Genomic DNA, 24,602 nt, shown 5'->3' with positions numbered 1-24,602 from the left:
TGCCATTAAAATAAGATCTTGAAAGTGTTTCTCTTCACATAGGCTCAGTTAAAATTACTCTTCAAGAGTGCTTGAAAGAAAGGTTGACATGTGACTTTGACCTTGAATTTTTTAAGAAAGCAGTCCACTTAGGGTCTAAGATTGTTGGAGTTCTGAAGTTTATTGACTTCTGAATAACATTACTATTTTACATTGCTTATAAAGCTTCTCTCAAACACTTAACATTCTAATTTGGTTCCTGGTTATGTGTAAATTTGGAATAGGTCTTCAGGGAAAAACATGTTTCTTGCCATTTCATACAGTGACTATAAAATTCTCTTACATTCACTAGATATTCAGTTGTTGTATATTGAAATAATGAAAACATATCCAAGGATAAAAGGCTTTCAAGTTTTTGAAGTATCAATAACATAAACACACTTGATCTCTGTGAAAGAAAAATCTCCTGTAGAGATGATTGTCAGATCTTTTGTAGTTCTTTAGTTTGTACTAGAAGTATCTGCAGGTTAACTTGAGTAACCTACAAACCTACCAGATAATTATCTACTAGGGAATAAGCTATAACATGAGTGGGCAATTTTAAAAGTTAGGGATGTACATTATAGATTACACTATGGTGGAGTAAAAAAAGCATAAAATTTTTACAGGAAGAAAATTAACAGCTAGAATTTTTAATGACAAGACTATGAATGTAGAAGAGACACTAGTTATTGCCTTTCACAAGTTTAAAAATACATACACTTTAGGTATATATGTATATGTCTACTCTGTTTGATTGGAGTATCTTTTCCAGGTACAGAGATGCTAAATTTTAGAAACCTAAGAGTTATACTTTCTAGATTGGCTGATAAGATAACAAGAAATTATAGTAATAAATAGTAAGTGCCAGATTAATAGGATGTCTAATTTTAAAACGCGCACCAAAGTACCCAGAGGTACTTCAGCAAACTCACAGGAGCACAGCGTGATATTTTAAATGTTCAAGAGAAATGTGTTAACATTCAATACAGTAGAAAAGTACATGAAATATTTGTTAGAGAAATTCATAGTTTTCATGTTAGTGCTACAATTGTTTCAATGTATCATATCTTTGTTAAGCTGTTTTTAGCAACTATTGTGATAAAAAGTGAACACCATGTGAAAATTAATATGGAATGAGAAATGAAGGTTTAAAGTTCAATCATATTATACACAGTGCCCATTCTCAACGACACAACTCATTAACAATTGTGGTTATTTAACAATGTTTAACAATATATTTTCTCTCTTTCTCAAATAAATAAGTAAATCTTAAAAGAAAAAAGAGAGAGAAAGAGAGAGAGAGGTGCCTGGGTGGCACACTTAGTTAAGTGTCTGACTCTTGGTTTCGGCTCAGGTCATGATCTCAGGGTCAAGAGATCGAGCCCCATGTCAGGCTTCACACTGAGCATAGAACCCGATTAAGATTCTCTCTCTCTCTCTCTCTCTCTCTCTCTCTCTCTTGCTCTCCATCCCTCACCTGATGTGTGTGTATGTGTGAATGCATGCTATGTCTCTCTCAAATAAATGAATAAATCTTTTTAAAAAACAATATCTTTTAAATTCAAGAGTATTTTTTTCAAACAACTACTTAGTTGTTAAAATACAATTATACATTAAGTAAACTGAACATAGTATCTTAATAAACAAGACTGTTAGGTATTTCTTTTGGCCTAAGAGCATACTTAAAAAAAAATCACTAAATTACTAAGCTTGTGATGAACTGATAAAGTTTGGAAACTTCTACAATAAAAGAAAGTGTTATCATTAATATTACTGCGTGATCTGCTATCTGTAATGCATGTGGGATTATGGACTTTGTGGAATTTTTTTTTCATCCTGAAAATGATATGTAACATTATCCTTGCTTTTAAGTTAACAAATAATAGTGGAAATAAGATATCAATATAGTTCACACCTACTCAATATAAGATAATATTGGGCTTTCAGAAGAAATTATTATTTCACCTGATATAAGCTAAAGCTAAAAATCACACTTCCTATTCTACCTCAGTTATTATCCTTAATAACAAACTACTCTTTTGGACAAGTGTTTGTACTCTTAAATGTCCTCAGGTTTTAGCCACTAGGTATATAAACTTAAGTGACTTTCTCTTAAACTTCTGTCATTACATTGGACACCATGGTTTTGTGTATCTAGACTTTAGAGGAGTGTCCACATTTGTGGGATTCTATTGCTCAGTCTTTCAATCCATACTTTATAATTCTTAGAGAAGCCCCTGAGAACTGGATCATTCTAGTCATGTGATGCTGTTAAATGTCTACAAGCGACTAAAGTCCAAAGTTCAGTGATCTTTGCCATGAAAAGGCAGACATGTACAATTGGAATTTACATGTATAGGGGATCCCTGGGTGGCTCAGTGGTTTAGCGCCTGCCTTTGGTCCAGGGCGCGATCCTGGAGTCCTGGGATCGAGTCCCGCGTGGGGCTCCCAGCATGGAGCCTGCTTCTCCCTCCTCCTATATCTCTGCCTCTCTTTCTCTCTGTCTATCATAAATAAATAAATCTTTTTTTAAAAAAGGAATTTACATGTATAAACAACAGCAGTCGTATTTATACTAATTTAGTATGAGTTCAGCTACCATTGCTATCTGTTGGTGGATGCTTATTCTAATAAAACCAAAAATCCTTAATCATCTGTCATATCAAGACCCAGCTAAGAGATGACAAATCTGAAAATAATTAAACTTCTTTTGCTACAAATATTAAAGTTTTGATCCTGATTGGTAATGAATTTCTTCCCTTCATTTGCAAAATAAGTGATGGGATAATTAGACCACTAATTCACCTGTTTGGTTTACTATACTACACTGAAAGTGTGGTGATCTTTTGTTGTGTCAACTTGGCTCTGATACAATGACCAGATATTCAATTAAACACTAATTTGTGTGTTGCTGTGAAGATTTTTTTCACATGTAATTAAAGTTTGTAATTAGTTTCAAATAGGGAAGATTGCTGGCAGCATGTCTTTTGTTAACCATGAAACATCCTGATGAAACCATGTTTTTGGGACACCTGGTGGCCCAGCGGTTGAGCATCTGCCTTTGGCTCAGGGTGTGATCCCAGAGTCCCCAAGATAGAGCCCCACATAGGGCTCCCTGCATGGAGCCTGCTTCTCTGCCTCTGTCTCTGTCTCTCCCTCTCTGTGTCTCTCATGAATAAATAAATAAAAATCTTAAAAAAAAGAAAGAAACCATGTTTTCTGCCTTCTTTGCCCATAGTGTCCACCATCTTATTCTCTATCTACAGTGTCATCAAGAACTGCAATAAAAATATATTTAGCCATGATACTCTGTTTCATCCAAGAAGATAGCAGATATAAAATTTGTGTATTAGACTCAACAGGCAAAAAGACCAAGTTAGGGGAAGTACTAAAGTTGTTCAGTATTTTCATAATCTGGACCTATATGTGTATTCAAAATCAGAATAATGAGAAAAAGTGATTTAAGCAAAGTTCAGAGAAAGAAAGCAGTAGGCAGAAAAGAGGGCTAGGAACTGAGATGGCGCTCTTATTTTTCTTGTATTAAGACATATTTCTCTGATGGAAAAGGACACTTGATTTTATCATTCTGAACAGGACAACTTAGGTTTAAACATCTCCTTTAGGCAACACTTCTGAGCTAGAGAGCAACTAGTTATGTTGGATAAGTTATAGGGGCCTTTAAGACTCTTACAAAAGGAGTAATTATACTGATTTTTATAAGACATTTCTGTTGATGTTGAATTCAATCACCTATACTCTGCAATGATTCAGTAAGAGTTTTTGTTCTATTTGTTTTATTTTCTTTATTTTTAAATAGTTCTTAGAAAAATGAAAGTTGCTTTTTCCATTCTATTTTTGATTCATCTCAAATAAATTAATTAATAAAAAAATCTTTTTTTAAAGATTTTTTTAAAGACAATATTTATTTATTCATGAGAGACACAGAGAGAGAGGCAGAGACACAGACAGAGGGAAAAGTAGGCTCCCTGCAAGCAGCCTGATGTGGGATTCTCTCAGGACCCAAGAATCATGACCTGACACTCAACCACTGAGCCACCCAGATGCCCCAAAAGATTTTGTTTTTTAAGTAATTTCTACACCCAACATGGGACTCAAATTTACAACCCTGAGATCAATAGTCACACGCTCTACCAACTAAGCCAACCAGGTACCCCATTAATAAAAATACTTTTATTCATTGAAACTGAGTTACACAGATATTAATTGATTTTCTTTCATTGGTACATGTGGTATGAATTAGATAATTAAAAATTATTCTTCTCCTTTTCATTTAATAATGTATTTATTATTTTGTTTACCATCTTAAAGTTTAAAATATTTCTAATGATAAATTGGAATAAGACTATATATCATCAGAATTTTAGAGAGTAGGTTTATTCTATATTTTACCAGAAAGTGTTCTCTTTCCAGAACATTTTTATTCAGTGATACTGCATTCATCTTTTTTAAGGATATAACAGACTACCAAAATAGAATAGCACAGATTAGGTTGCTTAAACAAGAGAAATTCATTTCCTCACAACTATGGAGGCTGGATGTCCAAGATCAAGTTTCCAGCCAAGTTAGTCTTTTGTGAGCCTCTTTTCCTGGCAGATAGCCACCTTCTTGCTGTGGACTCACGTTGCCTTTCATCTCAACATGAACACTTTGGTATCTCTTCTTCTTATGAAAGCACCAGTCCTATTGGATTAAGGCTCCACCCATCGTTTAATCTTTATTGCCTCCCTGAAGCAACATAGGGGGCTAGTGCTTCAGTAGATGGAATGTTTTTGGAGGGAAGCACAATTCTGTGCATTACAGATATACATTACTGGATTGTTAAATTTTCTTCATATTATTTTGAAAAAAAAGTATTAAGAAATAGAAATAAACATTCTAAAGATAAAGGATGTCTATTAATAATGGTCCATTAATTTAAATCTTATTTTCAATACACAGATTTGCATTTAAGATTCATACAATCATTCTCTGACATGGAAGCATGAACTAGAATAGGAAAACTTAAAAGTCCAAACAGATTTTATCTAAAGCAACCAAGCTGCTTTTTCCATTTCTTTTGAGAATAATCTTTTATTTGTATTCAAATTAACTGGTCTTGAAAATGTTTTACTGGTCTTGAAAATGTTTTAATAGCTAGAATTTAAGAAACAAAAAAGAAATTATTTCTATCCAGAATTAGACACATATACGTGCATGCATGACTATATACCCATGAGTGCACACGTGTGCACACATATACATACACATACGTACACCCTAATTTTTTCTTAACATTGTATCAGTAACCTAAACAACTGAAAATTTGCACATGTAATTCAGTGAACCAGAAACAGAATGTGTTTTTTCAAAGATAATTTTGGAAGAGTGCAATATTGGAGAATAGTATTAAGAGTTATATTGATAGAGCTTAATATATAACCTATAGGTAGATGAAGATACTGAAATCTAAAAATTTCAGACAAATTGAAGATATATTTGAGAATTGAGACTTAAAATATTCCAGTAACAACCCACACTATAATATCTTTTATTCATTCAAGCAGAGGCAAGTATAAATTTAGTTACCTCCTGAAAATGCCCAGTCTCTAAGTATTAAATAAAAATCTCAAATTGTATTTTTGCCTTAACTACTTTTAGAAATTTAAGATGCAGGTCAAGAAAACACAGGAAAGTCATATTAATAGATACATAATTGGGATTTATTGAGAAGTGAATGGCTGAGAAAGCACCTGTATCTCTCCCTTTCCAGTGTCCCCAAACCTTGGTTTTGTGTGTATATATGTGTATGTATGTATGTGTGGGTGTGTACATACATGTGTAGTGGGTACCAGAGTAGATATTTTTAAAACTCCAGATAAATTTGGAAATCCCTGACCAGCATCACTACTTGGCTATCAAGGATGCAAGAAAAGTTGTAACATATTACATTACTTCCTACCTTTATTAGAAAAGAAAAGGGACCTAAAAATGCTGAGATAATTGATGGACAGCAAGGTAACCCAGAAGTTAGGATAAGAATAATGAATAGCACATGGCCATTCTGATGAGAGAATATAGTTGGCCCAGAAACCTCACCTTTTTACTGACAAAATACCAAATGCCCAGGATGAGCTAAGAACAGCTACATGTGGTCAGTGTATCTTATCCACATCTAGGAAAATATATAACAACTCCTTCCAAAAACTTAAACTATCCACATAGAGAAAGGGGAAGAATAATCTTGAATTTAATGAGCTGAAAACTCAAATTGATAATAAGTGACAACTTGAAATGATTAATTCTAAAACTAGAAAATTACTACAGATAGGAAGATTATGTATTATTTTCTACAACTTAACAGAAGTGAGGACTTGTGGCCTGAGTAAAATGAGTTATAGACAAATAAATTCACATATTTATATGTCTGTTTCTTAATTGGAATTTTCAACTTGCTACAGAGATGCATTTTTTATTTAAAAAGAATCCTCATGATTGGAGGCATTATTAAAAACTTGGACATGTGTTACTATATATTCTGAGTAAAAAATAACCAGTTGGAGAAGACTTTTGTGGAAAGATCATTCCCAGTCATAGGAACCATATTTTTCAAAGATCTTGCACTTCAAAGAATGAATTCAAATCAGAACTGATATAAGGCAAACATGAGAAAGTGTGAAACGTATAGTAAGAGATGAAATTTCAGAGGCGAGGGGATGAAGAACACACAAGACTTTAAATATTTTGAGTTTTATTCTAGTAGCCTTTTTTTTTTTTTACTTTTAATATAAGGGTGTGCAAGTGACACAATTGGATTTTAGAATGATTTTTTTTCTGTGTACAGTGTATAGAACAATTTAGAGCAAGGTGGGAATTGGTGTGAGATATCTACTGCAGTAGTCCAGGGGAAAGATATTGATAATTTTGATTAAGGTGGCAACAATGGAGGGTAGATTGCACTAAAATAATTTAAGAAGTAAAACAAGATTTGGTTTAGAATTGATGATATAGATGAAGAATAATACTGTGATGTTTTTATTTCAATTTTGTGCAATCTAATGGATAAAGATAACTTTTACTAAAATAATATTTTAAAGGCATTATCATGATATTCAAACAAATTTAAAAAGGACACATGCCAAAACTTTAACATTATAGTCCAGTTAACTTTATTTTACTCATTAAGAAATAATAGTCACTCAAAAGAGCATAACCAAATATATAGGCAATCAGGAATGCTGAAATTAATTTGTAGTTGTAAAGGTGTCTTCTTTCACAAGGGGGGATGGAAATCAGTTGACTCTGCGTCAGACAGTTTAGTTGCATTTCTGTCGACAAGAATAATGTAGATTGCTATTAGTTCTCTACTATTTGGAGAGTTGTCAATGACTTAAAGACAATGCAAGGCAACATGATTTCATAGGATTTCCAGAGATTACAGAAGGATAATCTTTTTGTAACCATTTCAAGATTTTTCTCAATATTTGGGAATAACTATGACAAATGGACATTGATCAAAATTTCAATATTTGCACAATGGACATGACCTTGTGAAGCTACATTAAAAGTATGAGTGATAAGTTGGGTATGAGTCTGGAGATCATATGACTCTGATTTTACATAGATGTGATAACTGAAGTCATTGCTTCAAGAAATAGAATGAGTAATTCCTCACCCAAGCTTTAGAAAATCACTAAAATTTAATAAGACTGTAGAAAATTCTGCAAAGAAAAGAAGAAAGTGAGTGAGGACCAGTATCAGGAAGGACATCTAATCAGAATTGCTGAATGCTGATGTCAAATATAATAAGGATAAAATATTTAAGGCAAATAAATTATTGCATTTGTGAGGTTTCCTAGGATACAGAAAATTTGACACAAAAATGTGTATTTCAAACAATAAAAGTGTATTCCTCATTTATTCTGTATTACCAATTGTAAGGTCCTAGTTAATGAAAGAATCTCCCCCATGCAATGATTCAGAGATGTTTTTCCTCTCATGTTTTATTTCCTATTATCCCCAATGTCTCTCATCTTTGTCTTTGCTCAGGCAACAGAAAGGAAAACAAAAGAACATAGAGAAACCCATCTTCTTAAAATTATTGGTTCATAAATGACACATCAACTTAAATCTCATAGCCTACAACTGTTATTATGTACCCACATCTTAATTCTAAGAAAGAAGCTATATGCTCAAGAAAGAAAAACACAAATTATGGTGAAGAACTAGAAGTCTTTATAAAATATCTATTGCATTTAGAGATATCATTGTCATGAATGACAAATGAGATTGGAGTGAAGGAAAATAAAGGCAGTAGGTTAGAACATACTTTGAAATATGAGTGCCAAGAAAAGCAGAGTATGACTGCAAGTTGGCAAGGAATACGAAACTGAGTTTTTGTTTTTTCCATTATTGTTTCCATACTCCACCCCTTTCTCCTCCTCCTCCTTCTTTAGAATTTCATTCAAAAGTGAATTGGTCAAGCAGCTGAGAGTCCATGATATTAAAATTATTATTGATGATGGCAAGGATTGGATGGAATGGAGAAAAAAACTGGATCAAGTTTTAAGTTTTAAAATAACTTTTGGAAGATCAACAGATGTAAAATTATTGATGTGTGTGGAAAAAATTTACATTAATAGCTTGGATCCCATTCCAGAGACAGAGGTGTTGGTTCATTTGCTGGATTTTTTCACAGGAAGATAGGGGGATGGATGAGTGGACAGCAGGGACAGTGACCCAGTCTCTTTTCATACTAAGCTATGAGAAAAGAACCACAACTCAAAAGGATGGCAGGGAAAGTAGTGTCTTCAGAATAAGGCCAAATTTTAAGTTCAGTGAGTAAAGGCATGTGGAGATGTTGACTTTGCTAAATTTTGGGTAACAGCTGCAGAAGTCCCATGAGGAGGATTTGGGAGATAAGGAAATTTTAATATGTTCATGTACTAATTACTATCTTATTAAGTCCCTTTTTCCTAATCTTCATAAAGGAACTATACTGGCATTCCATTCTAGATATGCTTTACTCATGAATATGGAAAGCAACGGTGTTTCCTTTGGGGCATGTATTCTGTACCAAAAAATCAGGGAACAAAAACCATTTTTATTTTAAAATATTCTTTCTCACATTTTGCTACAGTACACATTTTGTTATCCAATATAATGGGATTCATAATGAGAAGCTTTAGTCACATATTCTAATTCTCAAAGGAAGGTAAGTCCCAACATACGTGAACTACGAATGCTCAAGGAATTTGAGCAGGACATTAACACTAAGGCATAAAATCCAAATTGGACAAACTTTTATTTCTGTTGATTCCAAAGAACCGTGAAACCTCTAAGGGTCAAACTCTTTAACATTTCTCAGCACTGAATTGATGAAGCATACATGTAACATCTGTTGGTATTTATCATCAATATTTTGTTGAGTATTTAGTATATTAAGAATATGCTAATTGATTCCTACTCTGAGTAGGGAAATATTTCTTTACACAATATAGATGGTTAGAAAATACTGCCTAGAGAGAAGAATGTGCATTACATTTTCAAAATAATTTATGAAAATATAACAAGATAATCATCCTAACACAGATTCATATTCTCATGGATGATGATTCTGGTCTATTTTAAATAAAAAGTAAGAAACATTACTGAATATTTGATTTAGTAAAATAGACTCATAATGCTTTGCCAGAAATTATCTCCTAATTTTATTTAAATTTTCTGGATATGGAAACACTGATGGTTCTTTGGTTGATGAGGCCTTATTTGTTTAGAAATGAGCAATGGCACCCCCACAGGGTCACAGAGAAGCTTTTATCAGTAACAGCCTTTAGGCCACAGTTTGCAATCAGTGAATATTTATATTAGTAGCAATTGCACCAGACAGTAATTATCTTATCACAGAGGAAAAGGTTAAAAAGAAGCTTCTCCATTGGACACCCACTGTGTGGATAATTAAGTATCTCCATGGCTTCTTTCATTACTGCATTCAATAATAGTTAAATACTAGGGAATCTAGCTATAATCAGACATGATTTGATGAGACATAGAGAAAGACAGGAACAAACAATTTTTGTCTCTAGTTTTACTTGCTAAATTTCTTAATTTGATAGACAATGGTAAACATTTTTATAATATCCCCTAGTTACCCACTGTTGTCCAATGAACAAAGTTATTAAGTAGAAGCACTTAATTGCATCCTGTGACATTCTAGAAAATATATTAGGATACCTAAAGCATTTTTTTTCTTTTAAAAGTAGATTGGAAATTATTTGTGAAGATAATTCTTAAAGGCAATTTATTTCTGACACATTTAGGTGATATTTAAAATATTATTTTGTCAGATTGGCATAATAAATTCCTCTGTATTATTTATCCCTTGAAGCCAGGGAAGATCTTTCAAATAAGGTTACATACATTCTCTCTTTCAGGTTATTAAAATAAGATTTCTTTAACAAAATACTAAATTAGGCTATTAATGTTACCTGAAAATATTGAAAAATAATGCATTTACAATTTGACTAAAATTAATTTAGAAAAATTAAAAGAAATGCTAGTAGGTTTTTTGTTGTTGTTGTTGTTAGAGGGAGTGAGGGGGAGGGACAGAGAGAGAGAGAAAGAGAAAGAATCTTTAGTAGGCTTTACCCAACAAGAAGTGCTATAGGAGTGGATTTAGGACCCTGAGATCATGACTTGAGGGAAAATCAAGTCCCTTGCTTAACCAGTCCAGCCATCCAGGAACCCCTGCTAATAGCGTTTTGTATTGTCAGTCTTCAAAGTAAGACAACCAGTTATTTTACCAACCAAACAGGTTTATTTGAAAATAGCATAATAATTCAGAATATGGAAGCTATGGCAAGCCATAGGCAAATTGGAGATCAAAGAAGATGAACCTACTTTATAGACAAAAAAGAGGAATTTTGGAGGGGCTACTTTGAATGAAAGTCCATTGGAAGAAAGCAGGAGTTCAGGGGTGGCACTGGTTTCTCACTGGATGAATTGTGGTATTTTCTTTTCGGTTGATTATTTGCTAGTTGAGGGGAAGTCCTTCCTTCCCCTGCTGAGTAGAAAAGTAGGCTTTTTCCTGTTGTGGTCTGCAATTGTGGTAAGGCATGAGAGCTCCCCCATCTGGCTTCACAGCTCCATCTTAAATGAGGTTTCCTTTATTCATTTTCACATTATACAGATAATGAGCTTGATGCTTCAGTTTCTGGTGAAAGATACTGGCTTAGTATGTGTAGGTCATATCCGTTTCCTCTCGTCTACCTTCCTAAATTCTCAATTCAGAGTTCACATTTCTGTAATCTAAGGATGTGAAGTAGGCACAGATAGTGACTACTCATGGATTTATTTATTTATTCAACAAAACAGTGAGCAGCCACTACTCCCCCAGGCACTCTTCAGGCACAAGATATGCATTGGTGATAAAAACAGGGTAAAATTGTTTCACTGAGAGAAATTAAAGCACAATACCAATGGTTAGAAAAGACTAAAGTTATCATCCCACTAAATGATATTACTACACTCAATTCTAGTAGTCTAAAGTATATAATTTCTCAAACCACAATATTGCCTTTTAGAGAGCAATATTTTCCAGATTAGGATTCTATCCATATTCATAAAACAACATTTTATATAATAAGTATTTATTGATCTCCAGAATTTTTCCACTCACCATTAACTCATGCTGAGTGAACCATACAGACACAGATTTCTGTGTATGCTCTTTTCTAGTGGCCTCTGGTAATGTATGAGGAGGGACCAAAAAACAAAAAACTGAGAAGGAGTCAAAGAATTAGGGATGAGGAACCTGTGTGATAATAGGAGAGCTAGGAGCATGGTGGTAATAAAAAAAGCTTTAACAGGAAAATGATTCAAAGACAGAATGGTGAAACTAGGTAAAAATGCTACTGATTATTTGAATAAGAAAAAGACAAAGAAATGACAAGTGAGTTTGGCAAATAAAATTTGTTGCTAACCTTATAAGAACAATTTCATTTAAAAAAAGTCGGAATTTGAGCTCCTGATTGTGGTTGAGAAATGGAGCCAGAGTAAAATTTCCTTTTTTTTTTTCCCCAGAGTAAATATTTCTTTTAAGAAGTTTTGATGAAATGAGAAACTGAGAAATGGAGTATAGTCAGAAGTAGAGAAAGGTCTTTATTTTTGAGGCTGGGAAACATTTGAACAGGATCCCTAAAATAAGGTCCATGAATAAGGTTTATAGAACTGAATGGGGGAGATGTGCATGTTTATACCTTCACTAACTTCTATTTAAATTTAACTTTTCTATCAATTATTAATGTAGAGAAAAAATTCAAATAATCTAGTTACATCTGTAATTTCATCAATAATAGAAATCATAGTCACTTTAAAATGCTATAGTTGTTCCACATACACAGAAATATTATTTATACCCTGATATTATTATTCAGATATTATTATGTTAGTGCTTCTTGCTGCTAATTCTTGTTAATAAATCAGAAGTGCATATATACTATATGAAAAGTGTTCTTAATATTTTTATATTTTAATTTTGGGATAATTGTGTATTTGTGCAAAGTAACAAAAATAATTCAGTAGTTTTTTTCAACCATTTTCCCAAATTGCAAACATTTTATATTAATAATTTTAGTAATTTTGCAGTAATTAGTAATAATTAGTAATTTTAATTACTATTTATTATTAGTAATAATTAGTAATAATAATTAGCAATTATTAGTAATAGTTAGTAATAATTAGTAATTTTGTCAACCACCCCCCACCTCAAAAATTAGTACTTTACTAAACCTGAACTCCTAACTTCAATACTGATTTCAACTGCAAGTGCTGTCCCATTTTCCATCCACTTTCTAAAATATACCTGTTCTCTGTCTTTGAATATTCAAATTCTACCCATGCTTCAACATAGTTTAAAATGTCCACTTTGTCTCAGTTTATAACATTGGCGGAGGCACCTTAAATAATGTGTTTTGTGATTTTTTATCACTACTGTGATAACCATACAATTTATTTTCAAATGTAAGTACACTAAACATGAGAATAAATGCATGAAAATTGATGTAAAATATAGTTTTAAAACTGACAAATGCAGTTCTTAACTTTGGATAGTAAGACTGCTGGCGTGGGAGGGAAACAGTGGGGCAGAATTATATAGATAGCTGCTCAGAGAGCTAGGTAGATAGTGAAAACAGTGGCTGAAAGGGACTAAGAGAATAAATAAATTATTATGAAACAATTTTTTGGCCAGTTCTTAAAAGAATATATCTATGGTCTTTCAGAAAGTTTTCTGAAGCAGTAAATGAGAATTGTTACCCTGTGATATTTTTCAACTTTATGCATTCTTTATATTCTTTAAGTTATATTTCCATAACTTAAAAAAAACTATATGTAGAATTCTATCATTCCTGAGACATATCTTTTGAATAAAAATTTAATAAGTAGGAGACATTAATATTAAGAATATAACTACTAAGTTTTATTCATTTACCTGACCACATAAAATCTCAACTTACCTTTTAATAGAGTTAGTGTGAGTTTTCACTATTTATAAGCTTCAGCCATTCAATGGTAATTAGCATGGAGGTGTTATTCACTCTTGTCCTAATACAGGTTTCCTTTTAACCTTTCTAAGAGGTCCTGCTATTTTTTGCTTCATTGCTTTGCTTTATTGAACATTATATGACATGGCAGGCAATTAAGTATGATTGTGTAGGAAATTAAATCAGCAAAAGTGCATTAATGGTCAGGTTTAAATACATAAAAGCAACAAAATTGAAGTAAAGGTTGCAATTCTATATTTAACTTATCTTATTGTGTCCAGGTAGTGTAGAACGTAAAAATGTGTTAAATCATTCATGCTTTGAAGAGCATAAAAATATTTCTTCACAGTGGATTTAGTTGATGACAGGATTTAAAGTCCTGTCATGAAAGGGTCATAATTATCCTTATTGAATAACATTCCCGGGGTTAGTTTTTATTTGCTTTCACATTCTTGGCAGAATGGGGCTAAATTCTAAATAGGCAAAGTACTTGAATGTATATGTAGTGATTGTTTTTAATGTATAAAGTAAATATATTTCAATATCACATCACTGTTTAATGTAATTTTTTGGGTTTTTTTTTGACAAAAGAGACAGTTTGGATTAGTGAAAATAATTTTACTGGAAAATGAGTCAAGCAAGAGATAAAAGAGTTTTATTGATTATTTTAATTAAAAGATAAGCTATATCCTATGATAAAACTGACTAGATAATTATTCAAAATATAAGCTAGAAGTTGTCATGAAGTATAGAACCTTGGAGACCATTAAGGTTTTTTTAATTGATAAAATACTATTTCCATAAATGTTTGAGCCCAAATGGTTTCTTCAGTATTTTCTTTCAAACTTCCTGATGAGAGAAAATTCCCATGTTTTAAAAATGATCCAAAATATGTATCAAATTAATTATTTGATGCTTGCATATATAAATCTGGTATCAAAACCAGGCCAATTAAGCAAACCAACATAGGAAACCTTTAGACTTATTAGAAGACATTTTTGGCATTTTACCTGGTAGATAAAATTTTGGTCATGGGCAAGGCATAAAAATAAAATATTCTATAGACATTAGTCCAATCTATTCCTCGCTCCCTTAGGTAATAATTGCACATTTTCTTATCTCTTCTCTTCTGAATCTTTCAACATGCCCTCGCATTTTCACTCATAGCTGATGACAATTATACCTAATTTAGAAAGAAAATTTAGACAATTGGAAGTGACAATTGGAGTTCTACAAACTCTCATTACTCTTTTGCCATTTCAGTCTGTAACTGAATAACTTCTATATTGCTGTTATCATGGACGAAATGTCTTTGCTCCTTGCTGGGATGAGCTCTCTTCTTTTTGCACAAGAGTCTGTTAGAGGACGGTGCTTCTGCATTCTTTTTTCTCTGTATCATTGGTTTTGTTTCACTTTTGCTTAATTAAAACCAATCTATTCCATCCTATTTCACCAGAAAATAAAGTTGTCTCCATGTGATGTGGTCTCCTGTCACTGTTAGTTCAGTGACATCATCCCCTGCCCTTTCCCCTATCACTTCATTCCAGTATTTTGCCATTTTCTGTTTGTTTGTTTGGAACATTATAGGCATTATCCCACCTAACCCTATTTGGTATTTCTACTGCCTGAAATATTTTGCCCCCAAATACTTGCATTCCTGGATCCTTCCATCTGAATTTTGTGTAATACTGAGTTCTTAATAAAATAATGTTTTCATTTTATAGTGTGGTTCTAATACCTAGAAAAATTAGGCAAGAACAATTAAATTTTTGAAAGAAATACATTAAATTTTGCCTAATATTGAAACATCAAACCTCAGTGATTAATGTAGAGAGACCATAGTATACAATATTCAACACCTTGGCATAGGAAAAATATGTCATCTCATCTGTAATCGATAGGAAAAGATGCTCAAAGAAGCTGGATCAATGGCTAGATTTTTTTTGAAAAGTGAAAATCTGCTTAGATTCTTGCTTCAGCATGGTCATAAAGATAATTATCAGATGAATAAAGTAAATTAAATCTAATATATTTTCCAAGCCTCTGAAAAGAGGAGTCTTTTCCAAGCATAAACAATGAAGGAATTCACAAAAGAAAAATCTTAAAATATTTAAATATATACAAATAAGAGTTTCTCTATGTCAAAAAAAAAAAAAAGCTAGAATGCAAGTAACAAATTACTGGAAAGAAGTTTGACAGATAATTAGAATGTATACTTACAGCTAAGGAAAACATTATTCACCAAAGATAAATTATAAAAGTACTTAAAATAATGTCCCACATAACATTGGATGTTATATAGTGAGAAATAAATATATGAAGAAATTTGTACCTTTAGAGATGAAAAATATACAAAATATGTACATTCATTATAAAAATAAATGATTTCATTAATAAGGCATAAAGTTCGTTGTTGTTGAGTGTGTTCATAGCAATATGTGATAGAACTGTGCTTTGCTATATTTCAGAGTAAGGAGAAACACTTCTAGAATGATAGGAAGACTCCACAAACCTTTCTAGTGCAATAATCATACTAAAAATCTATAAACACAAACACACCCCATTTTAATATCTCTGGCAGTTGTCCTAAGAGCACATAAAAATCGAGGAAACAACTTTTTTGGGAAAATATGCTTAATTACGGTAACAACAAGAACAGCCTGTTGCATCTGAGTCATGATCCATTCCCTCACTCATCCCCAGCTTAGCATGATGGATGCTTTAACCAAGGGCAGGTACAATCAAGAAGATGGGGTTTCCCTCTCCCTCCTGCTTCCAGTCTTAGATGATAGTTTCTCTTCAGGAATGGTAGGTTGCCACTCATCTCTGACTCATGTAAGAGAAGTTCTTTCTCAGGAGAGTGCTGCTGAGAGATCTGAGGCTGCCTTCTTCCGTCACCCAGCCTCTAACTATACTGCAGAAACTGCCCAAATAAGGCAGGCTGAGAATATTGTGCCCTGATTTCCCTCACTCTGGCTTGTCTGGCAGTTTCCACACTGGAAGAGGCAGACCCAGAAAACTTGGGGCTCCTGACCCACCGAGCACTCTGCTCAGCAGGTATGTCGCTCTTGAGAGAAGTAGGCTGTGCCACATGATTCAACCTCTGGGTAGAACAGTGTTTCTGTCCAGTGGGAGAGGTAAGCCATGAGAACAGACAGTACTATAATTCTCCCAAAGGTAACTGACTTTAGTGAGGACTGAATATTTGGAAAAAGCTTTGAGAGATTTAGTCTTAAGGGTGCAATTAAGAACAATGGAGATTTTTGCAGTGAGCAATAAAGAACAGGCTAAGTGCTCGATGAGAACAGCTAAACTTCAAACCAGCTAGAAACTTATCAGAGAGAATGAAATTAAGAGACATCTAAAGAGGGCCCTCCTGGATCCAGAGTAATCCTCAAAGATGTGTCTTCTTAACTAACCATACAAAAGGTTCTGAATTTAATTTTTAGACCATAAAGCAATTTATGCCCCTGTGCATTGTTAAAAGTAATAGAGGAATCAGCTAGCAATTAGTAGAGGCTAACAGAAGGGTGTAATACCAATAAAGAGACAAAAGCTAGAAGGTAAATAGTAAGATCAAGGAAAGATCCAAAGAGAGCCCAGCTGAACACATTGCTATCATAGAGTTGGTGAGAGGGGTTCATATTGATCATGGGTACGTCCAAGACTGAGCCCTTTAACCGGTGTCATTATAGGGAGAATAGAATTCACTGATGTGGTTCAGATGAGTTGGTAAGCAAATATACAGCAAACACATAAATAGCAACAAGCCCTAAAAGTGGGGAGCTCAGTGTTCTGAGTTGCTACAATTAATTAGCAGAATATCAGTTTTATACATACAGAACTTGGAGTGAAAAAAAGAGGAATAATCTCTACACAGGAGACAAAAAGAAGGCAATGTAAACTGGCTGTAGAGTGCTTAGTAAGAAAAAATTCAAAATTGCTATTATAAATGTGTTTAAAGAATTAATGAAAATGTGCTTAAAGAATTAGAGGAAGGTATGATGATGTCAGTGTCTCATCAAATACAGAATATAAATAATGAGAATGAAAGTATAAAAAGATTATATAATTAAAAAAAATTAAAGATTTTATTTATTTATCCATGAGATACAGAGAGAGAGAGAGACAGAGAGAGAGACAGAGAGAGAGAGAGAGAGGCAGAGACACAGGCAGAGGGAGAAGCAGGGTCCACGCAGGGAGCCGGATGTTGGGACTCAATCCCGGGTGTCCAGGCCCTGGACCGAAGGCAGCGCTAAACCGCTGAGCCATCCAGGCTGCCCTAAAATCTTGTTAAATAGACTTTCTTCATGGGAAAATATTAATGTAACATTGTGGTTCATCAAACTGTGTGGTGATATCAACAATTATAATATAAATTCATTTTATCTTAAATGTTGAACTATTTGGGGTGCCTGGTGGCTCAGTCAGTTAAGCAGCAGACTTGACTTTGGCTCAGGTCATAACCTCCAGGTCCTGGAATCCAGCTCCAATGTGGGGCTCCAGGCTCAGTGTGGAGGCTGCTTGATGATTCTCTCTCTCCTTCTGTTCCTCCCCCACTCACTCTCTCTCTCTCTCAAATATTTTTTTTTCCTTTTTAAATATTTTATTTATTTGAGAGAAAGACAGAACATGAGCAAGGGGGGTGAGGTAGAGGGGCAGGGAGAAGGAGATTCCCCACTGAGCAGAGAGCCCCATGCAGGGCCTGATCCAGGACCCAGAGATCATGACCTGAGCCAAAGGCAGACGCTTAACCGATTGAGCCACTTAGGTGCCCCTAAATAAATCCTTTAAAAAAATGTTGAGCTTTTTAACTGAATTTATAGTAGAGGGCACAGGAATGTCATTATTTCACTTTTGGTAAAATGGATCTCTGTAAGTTTTACTTTGATTTATTTGAACTGGATTTTTAAAATGGCAAATGTTATTGTTACAATTAAATGAGTTTCTATGTGAAGAAACAGTGAGATGGGAGCAATTTGAAAGAGAGAAATTCAAGGCCTAGGTGTTCAGACAATTTTTCTAAGGTTAATGATTAAAAATAGCCATCTCTGGAGTCACGACACTAATCACAGCACTAGTACCACATGGAGCACATGCCCAAAAATCAGTCTTTGAAATGAAAGCTACTTATCAATGGATTTCCACGGACTGGCAATCTAAGGAGGCTTATTCCATAGCATTTATGTACATGGTAGACCACTTAAAAGAGCAGCAGTGGTTCCAACAAAATTAAAGACGTGCTGTTAAAGATCACAGCATTTTACAAATAAAAGTTCTGATTGCTTTATGTACAAAAGTAACAGAAAAGCTTTTGTTTAAAAAGAGGAGCATTTAGTGAAAAGGCTCAAATAGTAGAATTTCTCAAAACAGAACTTGGTGGCTAGAAAAGGAAAAGTCACAGAGCTCTTGAGAACCTTATAATTTTAGCATGTAAAGTTATAGGGAATAAATGCTGACATATGATGCAAAATGAGAAATTGGAAAGTTTCCACTCACAAACAATATTTTTACATCAGTGTATTCAGTGGATTGATGACATGTCACCTGAGGCAGAAGAGGTTTCATGTAATAAACTGAAAACAATCGTTTCAATGCAGGTGGATGAGTCAACAGATTTCACCAATAAATGCCATGCTGTAGTATTTGTCAGATTTGTAAGTCATGGTAAAATTCAATGCAACATAATCTCCCAAAAAGAACACCTGAAAAAAGGAAGTACCAAAATATGTTTAATAGTTTGTCTTCCTATTTAGAAGCAAAATGTCTGCCTTAGAATTACTGTGTTTGTACCTATCAGGATGTTTGGCTTCTTGAGAAGTTTTGCCTCCCTTATAAGGAAAGAAACTCCTGACTTTATTATAATAATACTGCTCTTTTCAAAGTGAGATGCTGTGTCAAAAATTCTTGTAGTTGAAAAAAATAGTTCTAGGTAACACCAAAAAATGGATCTGTATTTTTAAAAATATTTCACTCAAGAATGTTAAAAAAAAAAAAAACCCACAGAACTGTGTGAAAGCCTGAATAACCAAAGTCACCTGCTATGTGTAGACATCAGTGGCTTATCAGAAGAAGAGGCATCAAGAAATCTTAAGATGTATGAGTTAAAAGATGAGAAAGGATAATTTTAGAAAAATGATAAGCCATATTTTCCAGAGTGCTTTCAAGATGAAGAATAGCAGGAAAACTAGCCTTAATTAGCAGGTAATTTATATCACTTGAACTATGTGTAGACATCTCTGTGATACCCTAGAGAAATGTTTTTATTTCAAGTGACAAGATTCTTGAATTTAGAAAGGAAAGGATATTTGGAAAAAATATCTCATCGACTTAAATCTTGATATGTTTCCACTGATGCTTAGGCTTGTGAGTACAAAAGGATATCAGCGAGTCCCAAATTGTATTGAGAATTGTCTGGAAGAACTGAAGAAATAGAACAATATTTTTCCATTCTTTTAACACAAGCTCAAGATTAGATTTAAAAATTAAGTCTTTCTCCCAGTCTTTTGATCGGTTTGAGAATTTTCCTCAGGGAGAAGAAGGATAAGTTCGTGAGATGCAGACTAATTGTACATGAAAGAGTGTATACTGATCTCTCCCTAGGAAGCTAGAAATTTCTATTAAAAGGGCAATTCTACCATTCATATAAAAAAAAGCAAAAAAAAAATTCCTAACTTTTACGTTTGGAACATTTCTCTTATCAGTTACCAAGAGGAAGCACTGAAATAATCTCACTTACACTGAAAATAAGATTGCATTTCCCTAAGCCAAGACTCAGAATCAAGTGTTTTGAATCAAGAAATAAGTGCAAATTTCCATTAAAGAAGGAAATTTCATTCTTATCATTTGCTTGCAAAAGAACACATTTTTTACATATATAGGTTTTCTGAAAATGCCAAGAAACAAACATATTTTCAACTGTAAGTCCTATTAATTTGTAGTTTTACCATAAGGAAACAACTTGGAAAGCAATCCTAGCTGGGGTAAAATTTTGGAGTTGGGCAGATCTAGTTGATCTGTATAGTAATAGAAAATGTCAGGGGTGCTTATTAATAGGCATCATATCAGGATTTCTTAAAGTTATTTGTTGATCCTTAAAAATCATTTTAGTAGCATTAGTATCAGGTAGGCATTTCCATGATATGAATTTTTTAAAGGGTTGGCATACGGTGGTATATCCCCATGATTTTTTATGTTTGCTGTAATAACAATAATTTGGGAAAGGTAAATGATAGAGTGATGAAGTTTCCTAGCAAAGCACAGACCAGGGCCATTATTATCAGTAAGGGGAATATGATAGGAAATGCTGAAAGTATAAAGCTATCAATCACAGAGTTGAAAAATAAGACAAAAAGAAAAAAGTATCTGATAAACAATGTGACAATCGAGGGTTTTAGACATCTAGGAGAATATTACTTCCTTTTCTGATTGGAATCAGCAGACAATATCTGAGGATTGTTCTACCCATGAAGATTTTCTGAAGGATGTTGGTTTAAATATCTTTTCATAGAAATAATTATCCAATTCTTGTCATATGAAAATGGCTGCTTTTTTTTTTTTTGGCCAAGATTTATCCATAGATCATTTGCTTTTTATTTTACTCTGTACAGGTAAATTCTTTTAGTGATGCTATACTTTTCCTGCCATGTTTTTTAGAACACAAAATCACCCAGTTTTAGCTTAGATAGAGTGGATTGGTTGGGTGGTGAGGATAGGCAATCTGTAGTTACTGATGATAAAACAGGAGTTCTGAGTATTTTTTTAGTGTTCAGCTAAAAAAATGTTCAGTTTGCATAAGTGAAAATATTTTTTGTAGCCTGTAGGTAATCTCTCCCCAGGACATAGTCTTATGACTTTCTGAGAAGGGAAAGTGCAGGTTTATTAGGGGTAAAGGTAGAAGGGTTGACCATGAGAGTTGCAGGAAGCCTGTTGGTTTAAATATACTTAATTTTGGTGTTCTTTTTATCTGTTTAACTTTCCAAAAAAATTGTAGGTGATGAGGCCAGTCTTTTACTAAATTGTCATGTGTGATTTTAAATTCATAAGTTTACTTAGAAAATTTTCCTTTTTCCCTTCAGCCTTTCCTAATTTGGCAGGTTCTTATGAAGTTAAACATACTCTTAACAATGAAGTTCCCTAATTGTGTCCTGGTCAATAATGTGAGTAATTGACAGGAAAAGAGCATGTGGGAAATTTTTGGAGTGATGGTTTCTGTTTTATTGTGATGATAAGTGCATTAGGATACAAAGAATATATGCACATGTCCAATGCATATAATTTATTAATGTATGCACATGTCCAATGCATATAATTTGTACTTAAAATAACTTGATTTTATTATGTATAAATGATAGCAATAAAGCTTACTTTATAAAATGACATTTTGAGAACCAAATTTTTTTTTTTTTTTTACTTTTTCCAATGATCAATAAAATATTGACATCAAGAATCGAGAAGCAGGCTTTTTCTGGTGTAAGCTACATTGTGCCTAGGATATTTCCATGATCTTTAGAATCTTTCATCTTTGAACCTAGTATTAAACATTAGGAAAAAAAAATGTCATTTTTGCTAGGCTAATTTCATTATTTGAAACTGATTTGCATTATAAAATGGTAATTGTCAAAACATGGGCAGAGGGAGAATTTTAATATGCCATCTATAAATTGTTAGCTCTCCAAAAGATGTGCAACATTTTTAGAGGGATTTCTTTTTAAAAATGTTTAGAAACCTTTTTATTACATATGAATTAAACCCCTTCTATTAATTCTTTCTTTCAATTATATATTCAGCAAATACTTTGTAAGTCCTTAAGCAGACATCGTTCCTATACTTATGATGCAGGCACTCTAATAGGAGACAGATATTAAGTTAATGATGTTATAATTAATATTCGTGATGAATGCTGGTAAAGAAAAAAAATGAAGTGCTATGAGAACATATTACAGAAAATTTCAATGTAGGAAACTCTACTAAAGGAGTGACTTTTAAACTAAGCCACAAATAATATATATGGATTCATAAACTACTTTTTACATGCATTATGAACTAAAAAATGTGTCCTTTTTTGCCAAAAGCTGACTTCTATTGAGAATAGCACATGCTGAATGTTTAAATAATTTGTATCTATTCCTATTTGAATAGGCATTTTTTACATTTCACTGAATTTTAAGATGGCTTCAAATGGCTTTTTGGCTGAATTACACTTACTTGCATACACTGATACAATAGCTAGTGCAATTTATGGAAGTGATGACCCCAGAATACTATTATAAAACCTCATTTTAAAAACCAGGTATTATAATGACATTTTGGAAATTAATTTTTATCAATGGTAGTACTGTATTATTAAACACATTTTACAATCAACTAAATTAATGAACTCAAATAACATTTTTATGCATTAATTATATCAATTCCCTATTTAAAAATGAAGATATTGGGGATCCCTGGGTGGCTCAGTAGTTTAGCGCCTGCCTTTGGCCCAGGGATGATCCTGGAGACCCGGGATTGAGTCCCACATCAGGCTCCCTGCAGGGAACCTGCTTCTGCCTCTGCCTGTGTCTCTGCCTCTCTCTCTCTCTCTCTCTGTCACTCATGAATAAATAAATAAAATCTTTAAAAAATATGAAATACTTTAATAGAAGCTTTTTTGTAAATATATAAAACTATTCATCTTAGTCTGACAATATTCTGTCTTGTTTCACTATTATCTCTGGATGAATCCTTAGAAAGGAAAGCACCAGATTTAGTATTACTTGTGATACCACAATCATGTAGTCATTTCATTTTAAAATTATCCTCATGATCCACATCATGCATGGAAGGTGAAGTCTGGGCTGACAGATGTTTCATCGGAGATTGGGTTATAATGAGAATATGATCAAGATAAGGAGTTGTTTATAATGTTTTCTTTTGATTTTAGGAGAACATATAGTAAATTACAAGCAAGTAAATTTTAATCCAAAATGCTAATGTTTTCATGAAGTTTTAAATATTAAACGCTTCCCTTTGAACAAATAAAATTAAAGTCTGAATTTATGTTTGTGTTACAGTTGGGGTTTGTGTGGAGTGTGGAATGTTTCAGAATAATAATAATATTTATATCTATTACCTTACAAACATATATTAGTATTAATCATATTGTACTGTAGTTGTTAATTTTCTAATCTTCCTCTAGAATTTGTGTTTTTTAAATTCAGGGCCTTTTTGTCTAGCATAGTGTTGGCCACAAAGTAAATGACAAATAAATGTTTATTTTTTCAAGCTTTTTCCTAGCAAATTCTTTAGGGGTTCATACTGATTAACAAACATGTTTCTGAAAAGTTACATTTAAATTTTAATAAAGAAACAATGTGAATCAATCTTTCAGTCAAAATAAATTCTTCTGTGACTACTTTTGGGAAAGAGAGGCTAAGATAAGGGAATTAGAATACCAAAACAAAATGAAATAAGGATATTTTAACATATCAACATTCAAATTGCATCCACATCTTGTGCCTCCCCATTAGCCAAGCAATATCAAGATAATACATGCAAAACCTCCCACATTTCATGTTGTCTCTCATTCCTTTAATTTAATCTGATGTAGATATTAATTTAAATTAATCTCATTGGAATTATAACATAGGAAAGCTAAAGAGAACTCTGTGATCGTTACAAGTCTTTAACCACTATAAAAGAAAAAAAGATTGATAGAACCTGTATTTGAAGAAATCATTTTGAAAATTGTCACAAATTAAGCCATTATTTCTTACTTACCTTCTTCATAAATTTTTAAATTTTATAATATGGTATTCAGAAATTCAAATTCTTACAAGACAGAACTGTATCTATATCCTTCAGCAAACGATGCAGTATTTTTAGCTCTCCTTTATCATATATTTATCTAACATTTTTTACCTTAGCTTAGGTCCTGTTTCTTTTGTGCCTCTAGTAGATACAGAAATGGAGAAGGGTCAAACAGAGGCATCCTTGGAGTACATAATGCATAGGGACAGATTCATTTGCCTGAGAGAAAATACCATTACCTTGGATCCTGCTTCT

This window comes from Canis lupus, chromosome 17, assembly GCF_048164855.1.
Source record: "Canis lupus baileyi chromosome 17, mCanLup2.hap1, whole genome shotgun sequence".
Classification (NCBI taxonomy): Eukaryota; Metazoa; Chordata; class Mammalia; order Carnivora; family Canidae; genus Canis; species Canis lupus.
This window is presented reverse-complemented; position numbering follows the sequence as displayed.